This window comes from Acanthochromis polyacanthus, chromosome 6 (assembly GCF_021347895.1).
Source record: "Acanthochromis polyacanthus isolate Apoly-LR-REF ecotype Palm Island chromosome 6, KAUST_Apoly_ChrSc, whole genome shotgun sequence".
Taxonomy (NCBI): Eukaryota; Metazoa; Chordata; class Actinopteri; family Pomacentridae; genus Acanthochromis; species Acanthochromis polyacanthus.
The window spans coordinates 35186059-35207189 of record NC_067118.1 but is presented as its reverse complement, the minus strand read 5'-3'; the positions used below and the strand labels follow the sequence as shown (position 1 = coordinate 35207189).

General features: G+C 40.2%; 1 protein-coding gene across 1 annotated transcript in view; it reads left to right on the top strand.

Annotated features, from left to right (window-relative positions):
• The first annotated feature begins 6688 nt into the window (after nt 1-6688).
• The window catches only part of camkvl (CaM kinase-like vesicle-associated, like), a 43631-nt gene continuing 29188 nt past the window's right edge, over nt 6689-21131 (top strand). The window contains exon 1 of the mRNA XM_022191802.2: nt 6689-7379. The gene's annotated coding sequence lies outside the window, so the exon portion shown is untranslated. The remainder of the gene's footprint in view (nt 7380-21131) is intronic.

Genomic DNA, 21131 nt, shown 5'->3' with positions numbered 1-21131 from the left:
TAGGCGGCAGTGAACATCCTGCTTCTTTGGTCATACAATAAATGGTCAAGGCAAGGTCCTTTTCACATTGAGAAGCAACAGCACAGAGCCGATGTATCTTTTGATGGACAGAGGGGGAAAAAAGTTTGGTTGTGAAAGAATTGTTGAATGAAATTAGAAAACGCGTTACCTCCAAGGACAAAATGCAGCCACCTGGTTTTGTTGTTGTTGTTGCTGTTGCTGTTGTTTTTTTCATCTGTTTCTCTGTATGATCCTTCTCACACCAGTTTATAACACATTTACTGTACAAGCAAATGCAGCGACAAAAAGGTGGCTCTTCAGAAACTGTTTCGAACACCTACCAGTGTTTTTATGAAAATATCAGTTCATCACATTCTGTCTGGGTTCCAGCTCCTTGAAAACAAGTACAACCTGCTTCAAGTTGGGAGAGAGGCATATTTTTGGGGCCATTTTGGAGTGACCTTGGTACACCTCAGGAGGAAGAGGAATTAGTTTGACCCAAATCATCATTGGTGTCCTTGAAGACACACACTTATTAATAACCTCAGGAATCTGGAGACCACCTCCAGTCGTCTCTCCTCCACTCCTCCCACCTCCTACTGCTCCTCTCCTTTGTGATCTTCCCTGTCCTAACTCTTATTCCAACTCCTTTTTTGGTCTGTGTGCACCTTCGCTTCCACTTCCACAGACCCGCAAGGCCCCCACAGGGGCTCAAAATCAATCTCACAGTGCTTAAAATAATCAGCCTAGTTGAGGACGAGGGCTTACCAGTAACATGTACAGTAGCTCACTTCCTCACTCTTTATTTTTACTCCTTCCCTACCTTCCTCAGATTGTGAGGACTGCCAGACGTCTCAGACACTTTGTATTTCCCTCAGCAGCATTTATGTCATTTGTCTTAATATTATATATATATATCTTCTAATGTGGCTTTAACTTGTGATGCAGGTTATGCAAACTTCTCTTTATGTGCTTACTCTCTCATAATCCACACAAAGTGACATTTACTTAAAAACAAACAAATCTGCTGGGCACATGTACGGGAACGGTTTAATTTAAGTAATTCCCACCACAAGTGTGCAGGTGCAAGATGACTCACCTTTGTGCATAAATATTGCATATTTACTGAAAAAGAAAGCGAACAAAGGCTCCACCTAATTGGTGACCCATCTCAGTAAGTTGTGAGCCCCACACAGCTGAAGAAATATCATCGATCAACCAGGATAAGAATAGCATCTGGAAGCTGGCCTATGGCCAACGCTGAAACTGTCTCCTCCTCACTAGTTTGGTCATTAACAACACGGTTCACAGAGATGCATCTAACTGACGATCTTCAAACAATCCTTGCTCCTGTCTGTTACAACCTTTAACTAATGAGCTCTCCTGCCATTTAAGCTGCCACAATGATCAAAAAATGTTGAAGGAAAAAAATAAAGCATGACCCAGGTCTGATCTAAAAAAAAATTAAAATAAAAAAAAACACCTTGAAATCACACTTTGTATTCTTCTTTCTTTTTGTGCTAATCCCATTGTCTGGTGGAAATTTTTCAGCTGCTATTGATTTTTAAAGGTATGCAAATTTGTCCCAACCCTGCACTGGAGTCAAGGAAGCAATGCCCGCCCTACATTATAACTCAAATATAGCTGCGCCAATTAAGGCCAGCTCTCATACTACGTTAAGCATGTGGGAAAAATCATTCTATATTATTATTTATCTCTTAATGTCCAATTGTAAAAATTCACATTTAGTCAGTGGTTGAAGCAGAGGGGAACTTTGAGGCACATATCTGCATGAATATGAACATGACTATAGAGATGGGCAAAAAGCATCTGATTCGTTTTTGTCTCTTAGCTGTAAAAGACTGGATCCAAGGCTTTGGCTAAGCCCTGATTACAGGAATAAATAATGACTCCATTTGTCTTTCTGTTTGGTCGCTTTCTCTGAGTCACTTCTACTTTCTCTCCCTTCCTTCGCAATAGCTGCCCAGAGGTGGAGTAAAGTAATTACAACCTGTCTCTGACTCTCAGTGGCCTGATGCCCAAGAAGGAGGGCTGAAAAAAAGGACCAGAAAAAATGTATCAAACAAAATAAGGTGTGGGGTTTTTGGGGGGGATGAGGAAGCTACAACAGTGGAGAAGAACAAAACGGAGGACAGTGACCAAGTGAAAGATGCTGGTGAGTGACAGAACAAGGGGGGAGAGGGCAGGCGAGATGAAAGGATAGAGGGTGAGCAGGATGGCATAGGGAGAAAGGGAGGGTAAGCTTCCGACAAAAGGAAGTGGGAGACAATCCAGTAAAACACATGGTGAGTGAGTGCATCTGTGTTGAGCAACAACGTGGCAAGGGAGTGCAAGCAGTGGATGGTTACAGCCCTAATAGCATTATATTACTTGATGCCAAATTTAAAAAGGCTAGATTGCAGGCTGTTAGGGATTTAATTCTAAATTAAGCCTGTAAGGAGAAAATTTGCATGTAAATCCATGTACCAAATCATTACTGTATGTATGCACAATTGGAAGCATTCAAATCAGAGAGTTAAGACAACTGACTGGGTGCCAGGATGGCTCATGAGGATGAATACGCGTGCATAGAAGAGCGTTTCAGTCTGAATGACAATTATTAAAATACATGAATTGGCTTTTTAACATCCTGTTCAGGATGTTCAAGTTTATAATAGCTGCTACATAGCTGAACTCACACACGTGCACATACAAGCAAGCAACCCCACATTCTGCGACTTAAGGCCAAGTGTGGCAGAAAGGGAGGTAGAGAGAGCAAAGGCATAAAGACAAAACAGTGTGAATCCAGAGAGAAAGGGGAAGTAGAATGTGACAAAGTGAGTGAGGTAGAGCCAGAGCACTGAGCTCTCCTTCTAGGTGGCTGCTGGCCTTGAAGCCTGCCGGCCCCGAATGGCATATTTGGCACAGAAATGTTTACTCAAAGTCCTCAGAGCTATGATGCATTTCACTTTTAACTCAACCACTGTGCTTTTTTGTCTGTTTTAATGGCACAATTTAATTGACCTCTTGTCTCTGTCCAGCAGTGGAAGCTCTATAAAAGAGTGTTTTCTTGCTCACTTATGACACTCGCATTGAGTCCAAGGTCAGTGCTTATCATTACAAATAACATGACTCACAATGATGATTCATAAAGAAGGATAACGACCACATCACACCTTTGTACCAACCTTTTAGGAACCCTACACTGGTGCTCTCTTGGTTATACCTTCAAATTGTTCAGAAGACTTGACATTCCCAGAGCCATCAATGTTGATGACCAGTGTTGACTATTTGATGACCACGCAAGTTGGTAAGGTAATGGATCCCATGTGAATTATTGCTTTATTTGACATATTTGACCAAGACACTGTCTATGGATGAAGGTGGTATGATTTTCCTGTATTTCATTCAACAAAAACATCAACAAATGCAACATTCTTCATAGGAAAAGTAAGTACACCCTTATGCCTCAGAGCCTAGCATTGCCCCTTTAGATGAAACAAGCTCTTGTAGATGTTTTGCAAAACTGTCCTCCAGTCTCTGACATCTGTCTGCTTAAATTTTTAACCACTCATCCATGCAAAGTTGGTTTATCTATTAAATGGTTGAGGGTTTTCTTGCATGTGCTGAAATCTATAGGCTTTGACTAGGCAGAAGGCTTTGTGGGACCTTCAACCCTCTTCTGATATGATAGTCCCCAAGGCAGTGAAGCAAACTCAAACCATAGCATTTCCACCATTTTGCTTCACAGTTGTTCGACGGTTCTTCTCCTGAAAAGCTGCTTTTGATCTGCACCAATAATATGGCCAAAAAACTCTGCCATTCATTCATCTGTACAGAGCGCATTATTCCAAAAGTTCCGCTCTCTATCTGTCTTGACAAACTCTAGTTTTGCTCTAAGAATATTTTTGGGAAGCAGGGGCTTTTTCTACAGATCAAATATATCTTTCTGATGCACTATGACACCAACATGTGCAAGTGTTACCTGCAGACCTCAAAATTTGAAGTTCTTGTAGAATCCTCTTTGCATCAAACAATCTATTCTTGGGAAGAACTTTGTCTGACAGTGAGTTGGTTGAAATTTGCACTCTTTATAGATGATTTTCCTTGCAGTGGAATGATTCATTTCAGATCATTTGAAGCTCATTTTAAATCAATTTTCCAGACTCATCCACAAGTTGTTGTGTTTTTCTTTTTCTGAAGGCTTTAAGGAGCTTTTTCTATCTTGGCATGATGACACCACATCCATTGATAGCAAAGAGAACACCAGACTCTAGATGTTTGAAATTTACCACAGGTTCCACCTGTTTTGCCTTAAGGAAGTTTCAGTCGTTGGCACCTAATCTGGAACACCAGATTCTTCCAAAGGATATTCTGTAATTGGTGTTTTGATGATGGTGGTGGAGGCTGATGTCGAACATGTCAGTTCAGAATCTCATGTAGGTGTCGCACTGGGTTGAGATCTGGTGACTGTGAAGGGCACAGCATACGATTCACATCATTTTCATACTCATCAAACCATACAGTGACCCTTTGTGCCCTTTGGATAAGAGTATTGTCATCCTACAAGAGGTTACTCTTATCAGGAAAGAAATGCTGTTGTCATCTGTCTGTATTTCATATTTTTCTTTCTTTATATTTGTATTCTCTAATGGTTTAGGAGAACATGTTGTACTGTACTTTTACGCCAACACATGTATCTGACATGTTTAGTTACTGGTCTCTTTGCAGATTTAGATTTGACATTTTATAGCCCACAGTCTGATCTGAGTCATGTAATATTTAGTATCTGCCCATACTGAGTCCCAGTCCAGTGTCATTTTTCTAGATAATTCACACTTCAAGTACATTAATGTTATGAAATCCAATCCATTGTTACGCTTAACAACTGAATTGCTGTGCAATGCATTAAGAAAAAACCCATTTCTGTATCCAAGCTGTTCCTTAATGTTACGTAGGTGGTCACGAACCTTCTTGTCAGCGGCGTCTGAAATGTCGTGTCGAGAGATTGGGGTGTACCATTGCTCCACAAGCTTCAATAGCAGAACTACATGCAGTTTCATGTTTGTAAGCAGAGAGTATTGTGAGGGTTTAGCTAGCAGCATGGGACCAAAACAGACATCTGTGACGCTTAATGGCCTCCGGCCAGAGCTCATATGTTTAAGACAAGCTGGGCTCAACTAGGACAGTTCCTATATCCCAGCGGCATATGTACCAGAACCGTCTTTGCAGCTGAGATCATGCGTCTGTTGACTAAAACAGCGAGATCAGCATAGGACAAATGCTGATGCTAAATAACGCCTTGATGGGCTGATCTTGGAGATCGGATCTGGATAATCCTAAAAATATAAATATATATATCTCACAAATATACTGAGTCTTGCGGGCAAAGCAAATGTGTATCAGGACCTTTACTTTTCATCATGATATTGATATTTTTACTGGTGAAAGATCTGAAACTTCCCTCCACCACTGTCAAACGCCCAGGAGCTGCACAAGAATAGTAGCACCTGGCAGTGCATCGCAATCCAATACAGAAGCTCTGGCCTTCCATATAGATGTGTTATTTTGGTTCGACTTTACGGTCATTTAAGTGGTAGTATCTGACCCCACTTGTACGTGCCCGATACCGGTGAAAACCTCGTGATTTACAGTGTGTCTAAACATATGCTGTAATGTTGACTGCAGCCAGTGCAGAACCATCAGAAGCCTTAGCTGCTGAGACTTCACAGTTTCTCTTCTTTCTTGACCCACTCTGTCTCTGCGTTGCACACACACACACGCACACGCACACACATGCACACACACACATACAGGCATACAAACCTTTGTATGACAGTATTATTTTTCTGCAAATGGAAGCTGCAGCAGATTCAAGGTCTCCTGTGAATGTCTATTTAAAAAAAGACTGCAAGCACCTGGACAAAAAAGGCAAAAGCATAATACCACTTACTGCAGACTTGTGCGTGTGTGTTGGCTGTTCTTATATCCTGGTGGGGACTATGGAGTGATGGCACATGAAGCTCGTGAGAATTGAGAAGAAATTGAGAAGCTGGGGATGGATTATTAAGGGCGAAGACTTGATTTTAGGGTTAGGGCTGGGTGTTCAGCTGTGAGAGATGAGGTGATTGTAAGGAAGTCAATGAGTGTCCCCATGGAGATATAGGAACAGAAGTGTGTGAAGGTTGCTAAAGAGAATAGAGATATCTGTAAACTGAACTTGCTCACTCTCTCTCTAACACACACTCTTGCTCTCCCCCTCACACACACACACCTACACACACACACACACACACACCTACACACACACACACACACACACACACACACACACACACACACACACACACACACACACACACACACACACACACACAAGCATGCAACCTCACAGACGCATAGAAACCCAGTATTTAGCTCCTGCGTCATTACAGTAGCCATCTGTCAGTATACAGGCACACATACACGGACTTGGCTGTGTGTCCGCATCCACACACACGCGCACACACGCGCCAGGCAGCACGCAGCCACATTAGATATCTACAGCTCACCCTGGTGACCCTCCCTGCTCTGCTGGTCTGATGAAGCTTTTATTTTTTATTTTTTATTTTTGCATAAAGCATTAAATTCTTGGAACAATCTAAGAGGTGAAAGGTTTCCTCTCCCTATTTTTTCATTTCTTGTTTTTTTTTTCTCCTCTCATCTTTCTCTCCAACCCTACCCACATGAATCTGTCTGTTTGCCTGAGTCTGCCAAAGCCTGATGTCATTGTCCACCAGCGGACTTCCAAAGAGTGAGATGAGATGAATGCTGAGGTATAATCCCGCGGTTTTAATCCCGACCACTCCCAATCCTGCCTGCGCGCACCGGACAGCCGGAGAAAACTCGGCTGTGTGGCGAGACGCACATAGAGAGGCAGTTTAATGATTTGTTTAAGCACGAAAGCGTTGACGGGGGAGCGGAGGACACACATTTTTGGGCCTCCAGCAGCATTTACAAATGATCTCACATTATTCAAAGATGCCCACCTGCTAGGCACAGAGTGAGGGAGAGACAGAGAGATGAAAGATTATTTATTTCTCATGGGTGGGAGACAGTGAGAGAGTGAGTGAGTGGGAGGGAGGGCGGCAGTCAGAAGCAAGCAAACTAATTCTTACCGAAGAACAGACAGTCGTGCCAGAGCAGGAGCTGCTTGCGCTCAGTTCACCTCTCAGACGCTGTCGGTACATCAGCAACCAAAAAAAGAAAAAGAAAAGAAAAACAAATTAGTCTTATTTGTCTTGTCTTCGACTCCTAAGTAGGAGCAGACTTTCCATTTTGGACAGGAGGGGGCTGCCAACCAACGCACCCGCACTTCTCCAGAGACGCAACAACTCAAGGTAAGACGCACTACACACTTGAAACGCGTTGAATTGATTGAACAACTCTTATTTAATCCACGTTGCCAGAAAAAAAGAAGCATAAACGGATGAAAGAGACGCTTTCTGGCGTGGTGCTGCTCTTGCTGCTGATGCGCCGCCAGCGTGCGTAAAACAGCTGCAGTGAGAAAAATCTCCAACTATAGCGAGCAGAGAACACGAAAAGAAAGTGTCGGTGGATTATTCTCGTGCCAAAATAAACTTGACAGCGATACAGTCGATTATATGTAACAACTGACGCGTTTTTCAAGTGTTTAAACCCCCGAAAGTGACTGGATCGATGGGTATGAAGTTACTGCACTTGGTTCATAGCCCTTACAGTGGCTTGAAATGCAATTTGGTAATGTGTGCGCAAAAATCAGACTAGGAACAGTTACATGAGGGTCTGGTTTACTCCTGAATTGCAGGATGTAACTGAATGTGTGAAACAAGACAGCTTACTATCCACTTCATGTAGTTCTTTTGCACCTTTAAGAAGTTCTCCCACTAAAACAACCTCAATCCTCTTGGAAACTGAAGTCCTCTTATATTTTCCTCATCACACTTTCTCCCCTCACAGACTATGTGGAGCTGCACCCGCTTGAGCTTTACCAGTTATTCACTTGTTAATTATGCATTAAACTCTCCAGAAGCACCAGTCACTTAACTTTCCCCCACACTAGGTCAGCAATATTGACTGCAGACTCAAGGCTGGTGCTGTTAGGTTTAAAGTGGGCATCTGAAATGACTGATAATACAGTGAGCAGAGAGAGAGAGAGAGAGAGAGGGTGCAGAGATGCTTGGAGTTAATGTACTGGCCAGCCTCAGTACGCTCAGAACCCTGCTTTAGAGGAAGAGCACGAGTAAAGTGGCAGCAGATGAAAATGCACAGTTTGAACAATTTTGAGCAGTTTATAAAAGCCAAAATGGATAATGGAAATCCATCATTATTCATCTTTTTTTTCCCCTTTTTTTGCAATGAAACCAGAGACCACCCCCTACTGGCCTCATTTACTTGCTTTATATGAGCTCGTGCAATCTGATAAATGAAGCTAGCAGAGGGAAGACAGAGGAGAAACTATAGTATAAGCTGCTACACTGTATTGCACCCCTGAGGGAGAGACAGAGAGTAAAAGAGAGTGCTGAACTAAGAAAGCAAACAAAGCGGACAAGGAATAAATGTGTTTACTCACATTTTATTTTAGGTGTGAGAGGTGCGGTGTATTTCCCGTCACAGTTGTTTTTAGCCCTTTAATTTAGGCTGCTCTGATTTTATGTAACAAGGTGTGAAGATCCTTGTATCAGACAACATCTCAGGTGCCATATCTCACACAGTTCACACCTGTCTGCTGAGCTGTCAGCTGCACAATATGCACTGTCGCTGTCAACTGGATCTGTCGACCTGTGCAGCTGCTTTTCTATCCATTCATCCTTCCAAGTCTTCACTGTGCCACACACAATCCTGCACATCTATCTATCTATCTATCTATCTATCTATCTATCTATCTATCTATCTATCTATCTATCTATCTATCTATCTATCTATCTATCTATCTGTCTATCTATCACCATCCTTTATGCCAACCTGCATGTTTTATGTCTGAAATCTTCTCCCTAAACCTCATTTAGAGTTCGTCTGCAGCCCTAAAGGACAAAAGGCTTTCAGATCATTTGAGTTTTTTCATTGTATACTGTACTTTTCATGGGGGGAAAACGAGACAGCTGTCCTTGGATGTCACTGGACAAACCAGATAACTGACAAGCCAGCACACCACGCACAGAGTCAAACAAAGCTGCTTCCACTGATACACAGAGTGTGTGTGATCAGCTGTGTATGTGTGCATGTACTTTTTTTTTATTTTTGTAGTCACCAATCTGCTGTGTTTTTTTTTGTGAAAATGGATGTAGCTCAGGTTATAACCTGCATCTGAAGCCTGCTGCTTTCTAAAAGTCTGAGATTCATTTTGGAGATTTTCAACTGACTGACCTATGAGGGATAAAAGAGTGCAACAGCCCTGAGCCATAACACGTGCACTCAGCAGTCAGAAACATTCGGAAAAAGAAGTACTCAGAGATATATAAAATCATCTAGAGTAAAATAATAACTCTCCGTGTGATTGGTCACGTGCTGTTTACGCAACATATCGCTGTTCTTCAGCAAACGTTTATGACGGTTTAAATCTGCTCGGTCTTGACCCGCTTTTACCTCCACTGAGACTTTTATAATTTGATCACATTCGGTTGTGTGCTTGACTGAGTTTTTTTATTCAAAGTGGGCTATATGAAAAAGAATCTACTCAATTTGGTGGAAAATTATGATAACATATGGGTCAGAGATTGTATTTTGATCTGGATCCAGGCGAGGAATCCAGAATGTTTTTTAGATTTACCCATTCGAACATTTTGTACTGTTTCGAACGGCTGCTTCTTATTGAATGAGATCAGTGATTGTTTACGTGCATTTCCGGCACAACAAAATGCAGATAAACTTGCTTCTGATTAACTATGCTGTTGACTCAACCAAGATGCTTATTAGTTTTGCATCGTTTTAATTAACCATAGCCAGGTTTTATTAACGAAATAGGAAAATGCTGACAGGGTTTTGTGTTTGTACATTGTTTACCGGCCTGATTGCACCTTGTTCGCCTCCATGTCTTGAGCTCAATTAATTGGAAGAGTGAATTTTGACTGCTTCTCTTCACCTCTATTGATTTCTGAACAGTCCACTGAGGGTGATTATCTATCAACACTGATTCATTACAAATGGACTTCAAGTAATGCCATTTTGATGGAAAAGCAGAAAAAACGGATGACAGCTCAAGGGATGATAGTGTGTTTACACTAACACTTAGACACTGGAGTCTGAAGTTAGAGGTTAAAGGAAATGTACTACCAAAACAGAAAACATAAAGAAAAGTGGAAATATAGACAGCTAAATACGTTTATTAATAAGCCTGATGGATGCTGGAGAGAGAACATAGCATATCCGGTTTTATCTTCCCAAGCAGAAAAAAGGCAATTTTACAGATTTATGATTTCATCAATAGGGAACCAACACCAGGTTTGTGTAGATGCTGGTGTATTGTGCACATCAATATCCCATTATAATGTAATGGTATGCCATAATAGCTGATAAGAGTGGATGAAGTAACACCCCCTGATTCCGGTATGGTGGAATGTGAATGCTCCCCGCTGTTGCACTGAGTGCCAAGCTTTGCTGCAATCTGCAACCGCCACATCTACAACCACAGAGAGAATTTCCACCACAGCAGCTGGCGTAGGTTACAGATGGTGGTTGTAGGAGATTAAGAGGTGCATCGATCCATCAACATGACTCTTCGAACCCTCTGTGTAATGTGGAACAGTGTTCGCTCACTGTCGCTGCATTTGGTGGCCAATAATGATCCTTATGCGCCTCAGGGGCTTGAAGACAATGCAGCTGTTGTCAAGAATTTGGCAGGTTTGTAGCCAACACCAGTGAAGATATATATATATATATATATATATATATAAAAACCTAAGAAGTCGTGGATGATACGGATACACAACAGTAGTGGTTACAGTGTGATGTCAGCAGTGTCAAGAGTAAAGAGTAGAATCAAAAACTTGCTTATTTCTGCACACATGCTACCTATGTTACATAAGAATGAGCTTCAGGATAAACTGCACACACAGCATATGTTTGTTTTTTTTTCCCTTAACTGAGTTTGGTGCCAGAGGTTTTTCATGTCCTGCCCTCCTTGCTCATCTTCTGCCTTCCTGCTTTCGCATACTCCCATCTCATCTGCTCTCTGAGTCTTCCAGCTGAGCGCTACATCCCCTGCTGAACCCTCTGTGACTCTTATCTATCTATCTATCTATCTATCTATCTATCTATCTATCTATCTATCTATCTATCTATCTATCTATCCATCTATCCATCTATCCATCTATCTATCTATCTATCTATCTAATGTAACCACTTTCCTGTATGCCAACCTGTAAACTTCAGTAACTCATGTCTAAAATCTTCTCTTCATTCGCTTTATCATAATATTAGTAACTGTGAGGGACTCAGCTGCAAAGCACAAGGACTTGCAGGTGAATTCAAAAGAGTGTTTTTTATTTCACCCCTAAAATGACAAGGTTACAATAACCAATGCTAAATTTAGGTACAAAACTCATTTAGCGAAGGCTACAAGCAACAAAATAACAGAGTAAACCAACTGCACTGATCAAAACAATTCATAACAGACCTAAAAAACTGTAAACAAAAGGGAATATCTCCCTATATATACACACTACCATTCAAAAGTTTGGAGTCACTTAGAAATGTCCTAATTTTTCAATGAAAAAAGGCATTTTTTTCAATGAAGATAACGTTAAGTTAATTACAAATACAGTCTAGACATTAATTATGTGGTAAATGACTATTCTAGCTGGAAACGGCTGATTTTTAACAGAGGATCTACAAAGAGGTACAGAGGCCCATTTCCAGCAACCGTCACTCCTGTGTTCTAATGCTACATTGTTAATTGTGTTGAAAGGCTAATTGATGATTAGAAAACTCCTGTGCAAATCTGTTAGCACATTAATAAAAGTGTGAGTTTTAGTGGAAAAACATGAAATTGCCTGGGTGACCCCAAACCTGAACAGTAGTGTACACACATATACTGGCTTATCAGACCAGTTACACAAAATAGGGGGAAGCATACAACACCTATATCTAAAATAACAACAAAAAGCACAAAATCATCCGTGGTAATCAAAAGAATAGTAAGTAACAAATCCAAAATGTATCTAATTACCCGACACAAATCAAATCAGTAAAGTAATATTTAAATCAAATAAGCCTGGTTCACCCCTTGAAGCACGAAGCACTTGGTATGGTCTGATTGTGGCTCTAGTATAAAAGCCTGCTGTTTCCTTGTGGACAACTTTTGCCAGAAGCTATCCAGACGAGCACAGCTGCATATGACCAGACATCCCATCACCGGTAAAAAGAAAAGATTAGTACAACTTAACCAAACAAATCTCATCACAGAAAGGTTAATTAAATGTGCGCTACAAATAGAACTTAAGTATTTCAGCAAAGGCTAAGTGGATTCTGAATGTTTTAAATGATAAATTATGTGTTACTTAGGTGTCACTATATGTGCAATAAGAGTGCAAAGTGTTTCAGCTTAAAGTGGTTACTGGGGTTACTGACATGCATGGATGGCTGCAAGTGCGGCCTTCAACGCAACGCATTGAACAAACCTAATAATGCTAAATGTTTTAAGTGGCACGAGTGAAGCAGTACAAATGAAATAAAAACTAGAGCTAGTTTTGAGTTTTCCATAGCCTGTTTTATGTGCATCTTGAAGCACTGCGTCTGAAAAACGTTGATTGAACCTTTTTTTAAAAAAACATATATAAAAATTTAAAAAGAGTTTGTATGCTCTACTTTGAGGTCGTTTTTGATTTTTTTCATTAAGTGTTAATGCACATAATAGCAGATAGAAACACCTTTGCTGAATATGTTGTGAAATAGTGAACTTTTAACCCACATGACCTGTCAGCTGTTTCTTTTGTTGTCTTTATGTCTGGACAGAAAGAATCATGGCCAATACCAGCCGTACTGGCAGCGTGCTGTTTCATGCAACGTACGTACAACTAGGACTCGATGCTTTGTCATAATAATGGGCCTTCAGCTTTGACCGTCGCAGTCTGTGGCGTGAAACGGGCTGTCATCTGTTTGTGCACTGACGGCGTCTCAGGCTTGTTTATACTCGTGTGCGACACCATGATGTCTGTGACGTAACTGCGCAGAGGATTGTGGGTTAGAATGGCCAGAAAAGCATGTTGGCTTGCATGCTGCATAATCCAACCATTTTTTACACACTAGATTTGATATTAGGACATTAAATATCTTTCTCTTTCCTTTTTTTTTTGACATACTTTATAGTATTATATTGATATTGGAGCACAGCCACAATTTTGTGTCTTGCTTCTTCTCCTTTGTTTACTACAGGCATCTGTAACGTGGACTTTACTGCCACTTTCTGACAATATCAGAGTTTTTTTTCTTGATTTTTTTTTTTGTTTATTTGCAACATTTCAAAAGTTTCATACAAACTGGTTTGACAGTTTCGTGCGAACAGAGCTATTGTTTCATGAGTTGCATTTCCCCCAGAGGGAAATTATTGCACACTGAATTTTAAAAAAAGAAAAAGTTATTTTTCCTTTAAAATTCTGGCAGCTGTGGTGCCAGGATGCTACCATAAAATTACAGCAAAATATTTTCTTCATTTACAGTACAGAGATGTATCGATACTGTTAATTTTAAGGTTTTAGAAATGTTCTTCATTCCATATTTTACTGTAAAAAAAAATTAACCTTTAGTGGAATTTTAGTTTGAGAAATTGACATGAAAATACCATGAAAAATAAAGTTTGTGCGACCTATTATAAATATTACAGAACTGTTCCGTTATCAGCACAACAGTTAGCATGTTTAACGTTTAATATGTATTTATTTTCTAGCAATGACATATATAGCTGTCATAAATATTAAAGCATATTTCCATTATTAACACAAAAGTACATCAATTTGACAGGTACAAATCTTGTTTTGTTCATGAAATAAATGCAACAATTGCCATGTTATTTTTTTATAAATATTACTGCATGTTTCAGTTAAAATAGAAGAAAAATGAATAGAAAAACAAGAGTACGGATGTCATGCATGTCATTACGGCATTTTTAGTCCATTAAAGAACTGCAAGAGTAGGGAAGTGTAATTTTCAGGAGAAAAAAAATGTAAAAAGTTTAGAGATTTTTACAGCTTTTACGGATTTTTAAAAAAAATTTATGAATATTTTTTCTAGTATAGTTTACTGTCAAAAAAAAAACCCCTGTTCTCGCCAATTTTAATGAAATCGTACCATTAATCAGTCAGCCAATGCTCATTACTTGAGACAGAAAATAGAAACTGACTTGGAGAAATCACAGTTACCACTTGTTGAGCATTTATGTTGAGGAAAGGGGACTTTTCCACCAAAGCATAAAACTGCATTAAAGTTTAAAGCCTGCAAAGCATTTAAAACCGAAACATTTAGACGCACCAGATTGAGGTTAGTGACAGAATTTAATCCTTGGCCCAGGGATCTGATAACAAAATTTGGGCCAACTTCATTTGTAACTTTTTGAAATATCTTGGCTAAACATGCACCGAGCAACTTCAGTGGCAGAGGTAATGAAAGAACTTGAGCCAGCCGGCGTGTCACTGCAGCAACACACAGACGCATGAACAGCTCTGTCTCGAAAACACACGTGCACACATAGACACTCGCACATGCCATGAGTGTGTCTGTTTTTTTTTTAATCATTTATTTTTTTTACCCGTACTGTTGCAGTGGGGCAGTAAATACCAGAGCCAAAGTGAGAAACCACAACACTACAAACTCTGATTAAAGCACTGAATCAGATTCTACTAATGAGTCTGGTGAATGCAATCAGTACAACACAGCAAGGGGGGAATTAATGTCATGATATCTTCAGACAACCATCATACCAGAGTGAGAGGTTTCTTTGCAAAAATACGCGAAGGTGCTTCTATAAATGTACCTACAATTTACCGTAGGGTCAGGGGAGAAGGAGCGAGTTTTGCAATAAGTTTAATGCAAAATCATGTTTGGTTTTAGAAAGAAATGGTGAACAGAGAAAACAGATGATACTGGAGCCCAAAACAATATTGCTTTCTGTCTAAGATTGTAGCAGTCCAGTATAAAGGCATTTTTTTCCATTTCTTGTGTTTTCAGCTTTATTTTACACTTTGGTTGTCAGTTTATTTCAGCCCATGTTATTGCAACACATTTAATTCAGACGGAATTCCAAAAGCTCCCTTGAAGCAACCCTGATGATATCCATATATATGAACGTAGCTATTGTTTGCCGACCTTTACATGATGGTGTCTGACATCTGTTGTAAAATTTACCGAGTGGAGAAGACAAGCGAAGAATCCTCCGAAGCTGGGAATGCGGAGGCAGCTTAATCATACAGATAAAAGATTTGTTTTTCTGCACTTTGTTGTAGGATACTTAATTAACCAGTATTCAAGGCCTTGTAAATACATATGTGGGGAGAAGCAATGAATTAGTAATGAACGTTCCTATCCCCACGGCTCCCCAGTGTTGGAGGAAAGAGGCAGAAAGTCTGGAAGCGACAGAGAAACAGCGAGTGGATAGCGAGGAGAGATAGATGAGAGAGAGAGAAGAGCAATGGAGACAGAGAGACAGAAAGAGTACTTCATTAAAGTGGCATTCATTACCAGACCCTGTTTATGCTGTCCTCTCTGTTTCTATGCCCTCATCTGTCATTTCTCCATCTCCTCTCCTTTTTCGTTTATGCTCTATCTCCTTCTCTGTATCACCTTTCTCTTTCCTTTCTGGCCATCTGTCATTCCCCTGCGGCTCTACTTTGTCATATTTTCCTCACTTTTCCTTATTTATCTGTGTCGTTAGAGTGCTGTGTGAACAACTGCAGTGGCCTTTTGGAACAGAGAGGGGAGACAATGAAACTAGACTAGTGTAGTTTTTTCTACTCAAAATAGCCCTCTGGAGGCCAAACAGCTCGCTCTAACCTATACCGCCTGGCCCAATTTTAGATTTTCTGAGCCCGCTCACCTGTTAATTGGGGTTTTTCCTCACACTGGAGCAGACTGAGCAGAGCTAAACCTGGAACACTTGGATGTTGTGGCCCAGCGTTTCTTTGAGTTCAGCAAAAAAAAAAAAAGTATAAAAACTGGGCTAGAATCTGGGCCAGCATACAGTAGCTAGGGCACAGATCAGAAATCGACTTAAATGGTACAAATGCTACATTTACGGGGCGTAATCCTTCTTAGTGTGGGATAATGAGCTGAAAAAAAACAGCAGGATAAAAGTAATTATAACTTAAGTATCAGCGCTATCATTATAAGTGGCAGCCACTTATTGCTTGCCAGTTATATTTGTCATCGGGATTCATCATTTGATCTTCCTCCACGAGCCCCGGCTACATCATTCCTTATGTAACACCCCAAGCTGTTGTAAAGATGGATCCAACAAGCCACTGCTTTATCAGACCTTCAACTGTGGCTCCCCATCCAATCACAACTGTGGCTGCCAATACTACTACCCCTCATCTTCTGGTAGCTGTTCCCCCGAATAGCAATATAGCCCAGGAAAACTCAGGACAGCTGCAGCACAGCACTTTCTAATTGAAAACAATTATGGTGGGGATCTTTGCACCAGAGGGAATGGCTAGTGTAGAGGGAGACAGATACAGGCAATTAAAGATACTTGAAAAAGAAGGTACATTTGAAATGCTGTTTTCCAAAGAGTTAGCAGCACTGAGTGTCAAGTGTCTTAACTTTCTCCACTTTGACTTAATGCATGAATGGATTCAAAAGATGAATATATAGTCTTTTTTCACTTTTGTGATACTGCTTCAAGGAGGGAAGACAGAAATAGGAACCAGGAAAAGTCTCGGGACTGTAGGGAGTTCAGCAGCTGAAACTCTGCTCCGGCAAAGAAAACTACGGTGATGGGAGGGGTGGTGGGGTCAGAAGTGATCTGGATTTATTGGCTCAGCTGGTCATAATGGAATCTTTATCCTCACATTGCATTATGCAAGCCAAGATCTCTGCTAGCTACAGGTGAAAGATGAGTGCTCTTTCAGTCTCTCTCTCATCTTCGCCCTCCCTCCTTTTTCCTCTCTGTATGTCTCTCTCCCAGGATGGATGAGTTTAATACTGAGGTGGTTAGAAACAAAGGCAGATTTCCTCACTCAAGTGCATTCTTTACTCTGAATTACTTGTGGAATAAAATGCGGGCCTTGTCTTCGTCCTCTTCTGATTCCTTTCCTTACCTTCGGACTTCTTCCTTTTCTTTATTTCCCCTCTTTCTTCTCTGTCCTCTCTTATGCACTCTCACTCTCCTCCATTACAGATTCTCCCCTGTGACTACTTGATTGCATTTAGCCGTCTGTAAGAGACAAACAGATTTTTTGAAAGGCGTTGACGGTAGCAAATATACCTAGTCTCAAAATCTTTCCCTCATTTCTTTATATATGCACTCACTTGAAGCCAGATTCTTGTACACGTTGTACCAGCCCAGCCGAGGCACCACAGACAGGATCTAGAGCTGCTTCCAAGACAGAAATGAAATTATTTTCTGCAAATCCCATTTTAAGAAAAGACCAAAATAGAACTGCTGTGTGGTGCGGCTGCGTCTGCGTCACTAATTCATGAAGCACAAACTTATCAATGAAAATTTACACTTCCGTTGATGATAAAATGGCAACATCCAGCTTCTTGTCGTGATAAAATTACAGTTAGTAAAAAATATATACATAACTGCACACGAGTATGCACGAATGGTTGAGTTTTTGACTATATCAGTGTATCTGAAAGACCATCCATTCACGAAACTCAAATGGTGACAGGTGGTCACTTTGCTTGCCTTTGAATAGACGTGGTACTGAGTCGAGAAACAAGTGGCAGTGGGAGAGCAGGGCTGTGTGGGGTTGGAGGAGAGAACCGATCCAGTCTACCTCATCCAAAAAAGAGCTAGAAAAGCAAAGGCAAGGGAAAAAAATGGCGAGAAAAGCAGCTAAATAGGAGAAAAGCTGGAGCATGCTCTGCCTTTGCTCTGACCTGGTTCCAGTTAATCCGCCTACTTTACAAGATGAACATTACCTCCACACTGTATTTATAGAGCCTTTTGGTGTTTGTTTTTTCTGCGAGCTGGTGTGTATATGAATACTATTTTCTTCTCTCTGGCCGTGATTGTAGAGTAAATGTAGTTAGTCTATGCCTTATAAAAGCAATGGGGGTCTGATAGCATAGTCTGGGTGAAGAAGAGGGTCAATGTTTGAGCCTTTCTTTGCGACTAGCAGCAATCCTAGCTACAAACTGAATGTTGGGACGTTGGAAAGCACTATATGATGCATTTTCTATTGCTGCTAAATGGTTGTTGTTCCAAGAAAGCTCTTAAGTTAAATTACTTGACTGGAAAGTCGCTCCAAAAACACAATGTCAGTAATTTACTCCACGATATGTCATTATTGCCAACAAAACATATTGAGAGACGGAAGGCCTTTCAACATGCTGGCTTGATTGCTGCGTGCTTTAGGACTCATTAATTTGAATGAGACTGGCCCTACAGCAAAGCGATGGTGCCAGTGCAGAAGGCTCTGACAAAATAGATGGTCATTTGGTTGAACTTGACTCAAATTTTGCAGCATTGCAATGCGATGTCACGTATAGGCCCCAGTCAACTGATATGTCAAAAAGTGCAGCGATAACCACCTCAGCTGCAAGTATTTGAACTTTCATCATACTTTCACTCTTTAAAGTGGATTATTAGGCACTATTAGTCCACATGCAGTCATCCCAGGTAAAGATATTTGCTGATCGGGGCGTGCCAGACTGTCGCCATGCCCTCCATGAGGCATTATGATTTTATTTCCAGTTTGTTTGTACTGCTGCCCGTGCCGGTGATTTAACAAGTATTGTAAGTAGTTGCCAATTTCAGCAAAGAAAACACTGCACCAAAGACTCTTGGGAGTAGGCCCGCCTCATTTTCTCTTTGCCCACCCACAATGATTTCTGGCAATGCTACTGCTGGCAACTAAAACATGACTGATGTTTCCAATACTCGGATTTGGCAACTCGGAGCACTCAGTTAAGGCAGATCATAGAAGGATTACTGGTTTGAGCAAGACTAGCCATTTTAGCAGCTCTGTGGGGTTGTACTTCGGCAGAGCTACGTGCTAATGTCAGCGTGATAATGATTGTTCATTAGCGTGAAGCAAAAATGATGGATGGTTGATGAGAATGTCACGCATTTTGGAGGTTTTTGGTCACAAATCAAAGTGGAATAAATTAAAAGTTTGATTTAATGATTGTACCGTATCGGAAATGAAGTTTTAGCATCCAACATGAGGACGAGATGAATGTATGAACTAGTAGATTTTTACAGTCTACTGAAAAATACACAAAGTGAGATTGAAAATTTTGTACATTTTTTTTCTATAATTGTAAAATTTCATTTAGCAGACACTTTTATCCAAAGCGACGTACATCTGAGAGTAGATACAACACAAGCAAGGATCTAGTCAGGAGAAAGCAACCTGGATAAGAGCCATAGAACAAGTTCAAGTGTGATAGGACCTTGGTGCCTACAGGCAGTGCGGGAGGTAAGAGGAATTTTTTTCTTTTTTCTTTTTTTCAAGACAAGGAAGTCTCTCATTGAAGGAACATGAACACAAACCAGCCACCCCTTTCTGACCTATGTGTAGTAGAAGGATGGCTCAATTACAGAACCGTAACAAAAACAAAGTCAATAAACTTAATTCAGACCAGAATTACTTGAAAATATTTGGTCAAGCAGTCATGTAAAGTCCAGCTGCCCATATGTAAACTTGGAGACACTAGCTTCATCCATACTATTTTTCATGTCGATTGTAAGATGGATTGCCCGTGGAGTATCCAGACTCATATTGATAGAATGAACTCATGGAGGATTGCGGACTGGACTTGGGGTTTCAGGGCCAATGGTAGTGTGCATGTGTTTAACTGTATGCTCTATGTGTGTGTGTACGTTTGTTTGCAGTATGTAATCTATGTGGTGCAGTTTTCTTTGGGTTCTATGGTCTGCGTGGGGGATACATTTACAGTTGTGTATGAGGTGGAATTATCTTCTAGACAATATGTGTGTTGCTTGTATAAGAGTATGGATGTGTTAGTGTATGTGTAAAAGAATAACAAAAAAAAAAAAAAAAAAAATGTCAGACAACGAGAATGAATTAAACGCTCTTCACGATGATTATGACTTGGAATATAGAGAAGACGGCGTATATTTAAATGTTCATAATCCTAGCAATTATAAAACTAATGAATTTGGTTGTGAAATAGATCCTGATCAAAATTTGTTTAATGATATGACCATTAATAGTGATTATTATACTGATGAACAATTTATGCGTATTAATATGAGTGGAGCGTTTAGTGTTATTCATTTTAACTGCAGAAGTCTGAAAAAGCACTTTGAAGATTTCAAATCATATCTTTGTCAGTTTAGAAAATTTAGTGTTATCGCAATGTCTGAGACTTGGTTAGATGCAGACATAACTAGTGAAGTAGAGTTGGATGGGTATGAGTTTTTTACTTTAAATAGGATAAACAAACGAAGTGGAGGAGTTGCATTATATGTAAATTCTGATCTAAGATGTAAAAAAATCGATAGTAGGTCTACCATCATTGATGGGATTTTAGAATGCTTGACAGTGGAAATTATTGTTGAGAAAGGAAAAAACATTGTTGTTAGTTGTGTATATAGACAGTCAGGATCGTCTGTAGATATTTTTAATCAAAAGATTGATAGTTTGTTTAGTAACATAAGCAAGGTACATATTGTCTGTGGCGACTTCAATATAAACCTTTTACATGTTCAGGAAAATACTAAAATTGCAGATTTCATTTCTACTATGAACAGTAATACTCTTTTTCCACTGATTCACAAACCGACAAGAATTACTGAGAGCACTTCAACATTAATTGACAATATATTTACAAATCAACTAGGAAATCAAATTACTGCAGGAATACTCATCAATGATATCAGTGACCATCTCCCTGTTTTTGGTATTTTTGACAATTTGCAATATAATATTACCAAAATTGAACAATTCAAAATGGTAAGGTTTCGTACACCAGAAGCTGTTGCTGCTTTA